The sequence below is a fragment of the Salvelinus namaycush genome, chromosome 3 (genome assembly GCF_016432855.1).
Source record: "Salvelinus namaycush isolate Seneca chromosome 3, SaNama_1.0, whole genome shotgun sequence".
NCBI lineage: Eukaryota > Metazoa > Chordata > Actinopteri > Salmoniformes > Salmonidae > Salvelinus > Salvelinus namaycush.
In genome coordinates, this window is record NC_052309.1 from 78,217,775 (window position 1) to 78,226,722 (window position 8,948).

Sequence of the window (8,948 nt, forward strand, 5' to 3'; positions counted from 1 at the left end):
GATGTACACTCTGTAGTGCCTTACGGTCAGATGCCGACAGTTGCCATACCAGGTGGTGATGCAACCAGTCAGGATGCTCTTGATGGTGCAGCTGTAGAACTTTTTGAGGATCTGGGGACCCATGCCAAATCTTTTCAGTCTCCTGAGGGGGAAAAGGTGTTGTTGTGCCCTCTTCACGACTGTCTTGGTATGTTTGTTGGTGATGTGGACACTAAGGAACTTGAAACTCTCGACCCGCTCCACTACAGCCCCATCGATGTTAATGGGGGCCTGTTCATGGCACAGTCCTTCTCCTGTAGTCCACAATCAGCTCCTTTGTCTTGCTCACATTGAGGGAGAGGTTGGAGAGGTCTCTGACCTCCTCCCTATAGGCTGTCTCATCGTTGTCGGTGATCAGGCTTACCACTGTTGTGTCGTCAGCAAAGTTAATGATGGTGATGGAGTCGTGCCTGGCCATGCAGTCGTGGGTGAACGGAGTACAGGAGAGAACTAAGCACACACCCCTGAGGGGCCACAGTGTTGAGGATCAGCGTGGCAGACATGTTGTTGCCTACCCTTACCACCTGGGGGCGGCCCGTCAGGAAGTCCAAGATCCAGTTGCAGATGGAGGTGTTTAGTCCCAGGGTCCTTAGCTTAGTGATGAGTTTTGTGGGCACTATGGTGTTGAACGCTGAGCTGTAGTCAATGAAGAGCATTCTCACATAGGTGTTCCTTTTGTCCAGGTGGGAAAGGGCAGTGTGGAGTGCGATTGAGATTGGGTCATCTGTGGATCTGTTGGGGCGGTATGTGAATTGGAGTGGGTCTAGGGTATCCGGGAGGATGCTGTTGATGTGAGCCATGACCAGCCTTTCAAAGCACTTCATGACTACCGACATGAGTGCTATGGGGCGGTAGTCATTTAGGCAGGTTACCTTCACTTTCTTGGACACAGGGACCATGGTGGTCTGCTTGAAACATGTAGGTATTACAGACTCGGTCAGGGAGAGGTTGAAAAGGCCAGTGAAGACACTTGCCAGTTGGTCCGCGCATGCTTTGAGTACACGTTCTGGTAATCCGTCCCGCCGCTTCACACCATGAAAAAGTGCTAAGTGAGCATCATGCGCTGTTCAGATTTGGTATTTGGTATTTTATTAGGATCCCTATTAGCTGTTGCAAAAGCAGCAGCTACTCTTCCTGGGGTCCACACAAAACACGAAACACAATACAGAATGACATAATACAGAACATCAATAGACAAGAACAGCTCAAAGACAGAACTACATACATTTTTTTTAAAGGCACACGTAGCCTACATATCAATGCATACACACAAACTATCTAGGTCAAATAGGGGAGAGGCGTTGTGCCACGAGGGGTTGCTTCATCTGTTTTTTTAAAACCAGGTTTGCTGTTTATTTGAGCAATATGAGATGGAAGGAAGTTCCATGCAATAAGGGCTCTATATAATACTGTATGCTTTCTTGAATTTGTTCTGGATTTGGGGACTGTGAAAAGACCCCTGGTGGCATGTCTGGTGGGATAAGTGTGTGTGTCAGAGCTGTGTGTAACTTGACTATGCAAACAATTTGGGATTTTCAACACATTAATGTTTCTTATAAAAAGAAGAAGTGATGCAGTCAGTCTCTCCTCAACTCTTAGCCAAGAGAGACTGGCATGCATAGTATTTATATCAGCCCTCTGATTACAATTGAGAGCAAAACGTGCCGCTCTGTTCTGGGCCAGCTGCAGCTTAACTAGGTCTTTCCTTGCAGCACTGGACCACTGTCACAGTGATAGAATCATGCACTGTTTAGATGTGATAGAATCATTTACTGTTTAGATGTGATAGAATCATGCACTGTTTAGATGTGATAGAATCATTTACTGTTTAGATGTGATAGAATCATGCACTGTTTAGATGTGATAGAATCATTTACTGTTTAGATGTGATAGAATCATGCACTGTTTAGATGTGATAGAATCATTTACTGTTTAGATGTGATAGAATCATGTACTGTTTAGATGTGATAGAATCATGCACTGTTTAGATGTGATAGAATCATGCACTGTTTAGATGTGATAGAATCATGCACTGTTTAGATGTGATAGAATCATGCACTGTTTAGATGTGATAGAATCATGCACTGTTTAGATGTGATAGAATCATGCACTGTTTAGATGTGATAGATTCATGCACTGTTTAGATGTGATAGGATCATGCACTGTTTAGATGTGATAGAATCATGCACTGTTTAGATGTGATAGAATCATGCACTGTTTAGATGTGATAGGATCATGCACTGTTTAGATGTGATAGAATCATGCACTGTTTAGATGTGATAGAATCATGCACTGTTTAGATGTGATAGGATCATGCACTGTTTAGATGTGATAGAATCATGCACTGTTTAGATGTGATAGAATCATGCACTGTTTAGATGTGATAGGATCATGCACTGTTTAGATGTGATAGAATCATGCACTGTTTAGATGTGATAGAATCATGCACTGTTTAGATGTGATAGGATCATGCACTGTTTAGATGTGATAGGATCATGCACTGTTTAGATGTGATAGAATCATGCACTGTTTAGATGTGATAGAATCATTTACTGTTTAGATGTGATAGAATCATGCACTGTTTAGATGTGATAGAATCATGCACTGTTTAGATGTGATAGGATCATGCACTGTTTAGATGTGATAGAATCATGCACTGTTTAGATGTGATAGAATCATGCACTGTTTAGATGTGATAGGATCATGCACTGTTTAGATGTGATAGAATCATGCACTGTTTAGATGTGATAGAATCATGCACTGTTTAGATGTGATAGGATCATGCACTGTTTAGATGTGATAGAATCATGCACTGTTTAGATGTGATAGAATCATGCACTGTTTAGATGTGATAGGATCATGCACTGTTTAGATGTGATAGAATCATGCACTGTTTAGATGTGATAGGATCATGCACTGTTTAGATGTGATAGATTCATGCACTGTTTAGATGTGATAAACTCATTCACTGACAGCACAGTTGTCCTTTTATCATCAGCCAAACACAATGCTCTATCTGACAGAGAAAAAAATGACCTGCAGCTCTAGCTGAACATGAGTACAGTATAGAGGATGGAGGGGGTAGAGGGGAGAGGGTAGGGGACAAGGATAGAGAGTAAGGGACCATGACCATCTGCAGTGACTCTGCAAGCCTGAGAGGAGATATGCCCAATGTCTGCAGCCTCCACTGTGAAATCGATTTAGGCCTACAGAGATGTGTACATTCAGCCATGTCGTAATACAGGGAAGGTTTCAATTATATAACCCTCTGAAATGCATTATGAATGGCAAAGTTATTGTAGACACAGGTCATTCAACCTATCAAAGGAATCCCCAAAGGGCATCTTGATATGCATTTTAGTGTATGAAGTGAAAGGCATTCCATAGATTTCAGTTATTTCCTGTGTACTAGGATAGGACAACGACAACATATGTTGTCCCAGTGGTAGGGGTGGCTCCCCTGCAGGCCCGGGCCTGTGTGCTCCCTGGTCCACGTCCCCTACTCTGGCCCCAGGAGGGCGGCCCGGCTGGCGGCTGAGAGAACAGACTGTGCCGGAGGAAGTGGCCCCCAGCCGTCTGCGTTTGTCACGGAAGCCCCTTGGATGGATGCCAGTCACGCTTTAGACCCAGTTACAGTACAGAGTGTGAAGTGCTCTCACAGACACTCATGTCAGAAGGAGAACAAGCAACAGGCTAAATAGTAATGACCAGGCATACACCAATCAGACAATCAGTATGGAAATGATTGCATTTTCATGAATAATATTTTGAAGTTTTAGCAAACTCCACAGATATTGTGAAATATGGTGAATACACTGAGTCCACTCATACAGATGCCATATCTTAATTTGATCCAGTTTCTCAGATCAGGCAAATAATCCTGCAGAAACAGGAAATGTGAATTATAATCAGTGGCAATTTTAGCATGTAAATCTTGGTGGGGCAAATTCAACAACAACAAAAATGTGATGCATGCCACACAACCGCTCACTGAATAGCAGAGTAAGTGATTGCTTTGCAACGCCTGCAGTTAGCCACTGATTCCTTCCAAACCACTCATTTTTGAATTTGCAATTTCCAACTTGTTGTGTAATGTTTATGTCCATTGGCTGATGAGCACCGATATGTTTAATCTATAATTTCTCTCCATATGACAATAATTGAAAAGGATTTGCCAGTAGATTGTCAACTTGATTCATGATAATGGTTTCTTGTCCAGCTTGCTAGCTAACATTTTGAAAGTATGATGTTGACATGATCAGTCCAATCAAAGCTATGGTAGATATAACGTGATTTGACGTCATTTTATCTGTGGCCAATGACCTTGAGCCTTCTTGGATGGACACTTCTAATGTAAATCTATGGCAGCACCCAATGGGGCTTGAATTTTATAGCTCTCCCTGTAGATTTTGCGGTGAAGTAGTGTCCCGTGAGCGACAGAACAATGAGCCAATCACAGCGCAACTAGAGAACATTACCAACCCCTACACTCTGTATTTCTTGCTGGCTGCATCACCAACACAGAAAGCACTGAGCTAGCCTGAAACACCTGCATTTTGGAACTGCCTTACTCAAGAAAACAAAAAAGAAACCATATTTGTATGCGGCTTTATTAACTCAAATATTATTTCAAATCAAATCAAATTGTATTGGTCACATACACATGGTTAGCAGATGTTATTGCGAGTGTAGCGAAATACTTTGTTTACATTGTTTGCAAACTGATATGTGACACGTAGTAATGCCAAAATATATGTATTTTTTAGCTAAACAGGTGGGGCTCAAAACAGGCTCTACCCCACCTGCCCTGAATGACGTGTCAGGGAAAGGGAAAGGGGGATACCTAGTCAGTTGTACAACTGTCACCACTGATTATAATGTGGATTATAATTAATGGAAGACATTTTAAGACATTTTTCCGTTAGGGCAAATCAAGTCAGACCTTATAAGCCTTTTTAAACCTCGAATACACTACATGCTTCCATTTTCTGCTGTGCAGGAAAACATCTGCAACAACAGGATGATCAAATTAAGATATAGCATCTGTTCAAAAAATATAGATTTTTTATATTTCCCCTTTATTTAATAAAGTTAGTGAGGGAGATATGAGTCTCCAGCTTCAGTGGTTTTTGCAATTCGTTCCAGTCATTACCAGCAGAGAACTGGAAGGAAAAGCGGCCAAAGAGGAATTGGCTTTGGGGGTGACCAGTGAGATATACCTGCTGGAGCGCATGCTACGGGTGGGTGCTGCTATGGTGACCAGTGAGCTGAGATAAGGTGGGGCTTTACCTAGCAAAGACTTATAGATGACCTGGAGCCAGTGGGTTTGGCGACGAGTATGAAGCGAAGGTCAGCCAACGAGAGCATACAGGTCCAGTGGTGGGTAGGATATGGGGCTTTGGTGACAAAACGGATGGCACTGTGATGGAATGCATCCAATTTGCTGAGTAGAGTGTTGGAGGCTATTTTGTAAATGACATCGCCAAAGTCAAGGATCGGTATGATAGTCAGTTTTACGAGGGTATGTTTGGCAGCGTGAGTGAAGGATGCTTTGTTGCGAAATAGGAAGCCAATTCTAGATTTAACTTTGGATTGGAGATGCTTAATGTGAGTCTGGAAGGAGTGTTTACAGTCTAACCAGACACCTAGTTATTTGTAGTTGTCTACATATTCTAAGTCAGAACCGTCCAGAGTAGTGATGCTGGACGGGCGGGCAGGTGCGGGCAGTGATCGGTTGAAGAGCATGCATTTAGTTTTACTTGCATTTAAGAGCAGTTGGAGGCCACGAAAGGAGTGTTGTATGGCATTGAAGCTCATCTGGAGGTTTGTTAACACAGTGTCCAAAGAAGGGCCAGAAGTATGCAGAATGGTGTCGTTTGCATAGAGGTGGATCAGAGAACCACCAGCAGCAAGAGCGACATCATTGATGTATACAGAGAAAAGAGTCGGCCCGAGAATTGAACCCTGTGGCACCCCCATAGAGACTGCCAGAGGTCTGGACAACAGGCCCTCCGATTTTACACACTGAACTCTTCTGAGAAGTAGTTGGTGAACCAGGCGAGGCAGTCATTTGAGAAACCAGAGTCTACCGATAAGAATGCGGTGATTGACAGAGTTGAAAGCCTTGGCCAGGTCGATGAATACGCCTGTACAGTATTGTCTTTTATCGATGGAGGTTATTATGATATCGTTTAGGACCTTGAGCGTGGCTGAGGTGCACCCATGACCAGCTCGGAAGCCAGATTGCATAGCAGAGAAAGTACGGTGGGATTCGAAATGGTCGGTGATCTGTTTGTTAACTTGACTTTCGAAGACCTTAGAAAGGCAGGGTAGGATAGATTATAGGTCTGTATCAGTTTGGGTCTAGAGTGTCTCTCCTTTTGAAGAGGGGGATGACCGTGGCAGCTTTCCAATCTTTGGGGATCTCAGACGATACGAAAGAGAGGTTGAACAGGCTAGTAATAGTGGTTGCAACAATTGCGGCGGATAATTTTAGAAAGAGAGGGTCCAGATTGTCTAGCCCGGCTGATTTGTAGGGGTCCAGATTTTGCAGCTCTTTCAGAACATCAGCTATCTGGATTTGGGTGAAGGAGAAATGGGGGAGGCTTGGGCAAGTTGCTGTGGGGGGTGCAGAGCTGTTGACCGGGATAGGGGTAGCCAGCCATAGAAAAATGCTTCTTGAAATTCTCAATTATAGTGGATTTATCGGTGGTGACAGTGTTTCCTAGCCTCAGTGCAGTAGGCAGCTGGGAGGAGGTGCTCTTATTCTCCATGGACTTTACAGTGTCCCAGAACTTTTTGGAGTTTGTGCTACAGGATGCAAATTTCTGTTTGAAAAAGCTAGCCTTTGCTTTCCTAACTGCCTGTGTATATTGGTTCCTAACTTCCATGAAAAGTTGCATATCGCGGGGGCTATTCGATGCTAATGCAGAACGCCACAGAATGTTTTTGTGCTGGTCAAGGGCAGTCAGGTCTGGAGTGAACCAAGGGCTATATCTGTTCCTGGTTCTAAATTTTTTGAATGGGGCATGCTTATTTAAGATGGTGAGGAAAGCACTTTTAAAGAATAACCAGGCATCCTCTACTGACGGAATGAGGTCAATATCCTTCCAGGATACCTTGGCCAGGTTGATTAGAAAGGCCTGCTCGCTGAAGTGTTTAGGGAGCAATTGACAGTGATGACGGGTGGTCATTTGACAGTGGACCCATTACGGACTCAGGCAATGAGGCAGTGATCGCTGAGATCTTGGTTGAAGACAGCAGAGGTGTATTTAGAGGGCAGGTTGGTCAGGATGATATCTATGAGGGTGCCGTGTTTATGGATTTGGGGTTGTACCTGGTAGGTTCCATGATAATTTGGGTGAGATTGAGGGCATCTAGCTTAGATTGTAGGACGGCCGGGGTGTTAAGCATATCCCAGTTTAGGGCACCTAACAGTACAAACTCTGACGATAAATGGGGGGGCAATTAATTCACATATGGTGTCCAGGGCACAGCTGGTGGCTGGGGGTCTGTAACAATCGGCAACAGTGAGAAACCTATTTCTGGAAAGGTGGATTTTTAAAAGTAGAAGCTCGAACTGTTTGGACACAGACCTGGATAGCAAGACAGAACTCTGCAGGCTATCTCTGCAGTAGATTGCAACTCCACCCCCTTTGGCAGTTCTATATTGGTGGAAAATGTTGTAGTTGGGGATGGAAATTTCAGAATTTTTGGTGGCCTTCCTTAGCCAGGATTCAGATACGGCTAGGACATCAGCGTTGGCGGAGTGTGCTAAAGCAGTGAAAAAAGCAAACTTATTGAGGTAGGTACAGTTGGATCAGTAATCCATAATATATACTGTATAGGTACAGTATCTGAATGGTGCCTGGAGGTCCCTTTAATAGTGCTAAAACATCAGGAGAGCAGCACAGGAATAGTAGTACAGTGCCCTTGACCGTTTATTTTAAGGATTACTGTGCAAATCCTCTGGTGACCTGGAAACTTCCTACAGATCTTAATTTGACCTATAAATTGTCACAGCAAAATAATCCTGCAGCAACAGGATTTGAAAGTTTAGTCCATAATGTTGATTGATCAGCGGTTAGGCTATTAGCTGGCCAAAAGTAGGCTACATGAAATGCGCCATACTGTTAGTGTGGGTTTTCAGTGAATGTACTGTATGTAAATCATGAAGTTCATCTGCATTTCCTGCAGTGCAGGAAAATTCTCAGCAACAAAAGAGTGATCAAATTAAAATCCTAATTCTGTAGTGAGAGTAAACTTTGGGTCTCCTAAGGGAAAAATAAAAATTAGGCTTTCTCTTGGGTCACTACTGTATCAATCAATCAAATTGATTAATAAAGCCCTTTTTACATCAGCAGTTGCCACAAAGTGCTTATACCAAAACCCAGCCTAAAACCCCAGAGAGCTCCATACTGTTGCTGATGGCGCCGACAGAGATAGTCGCCTCGCTTCGTGTCCTTAGGAAACTATGCAGTATTTGTTTTTTTAATGTATTATTTCATTCATTGTTACCCCAGGAAATCTTAACTCTTATTACTTACAGCTGGGAAGAACTATTGGATACAACAGCGACCTCAACGTACCAACATTTCGACCAGGAATACGACTTTCCCGAAGGGGATCCTCTGTTTGGACCACCACCCAGGACAATGGACATAATCCCAGAAGACGACCCAAAACAAGGGCGCCGCAGAAGGTGCAGACGGAGCGTCCTCCTGGTTAGGCTCCGTAGATGTGCACATCGCCCACCGCTCCCAAGTATTCTACTCGCCAATGTCCAGTCTCTTGACAACAAGGTAGATGAAATTCAAGCAAGGGTTGCCTTCCAGAGAGACATCAGAGATTGTAACATCCTATGTTTCACGGAAACATGGCTCTCTTTGGATATGTTGTTGGAATCGGTT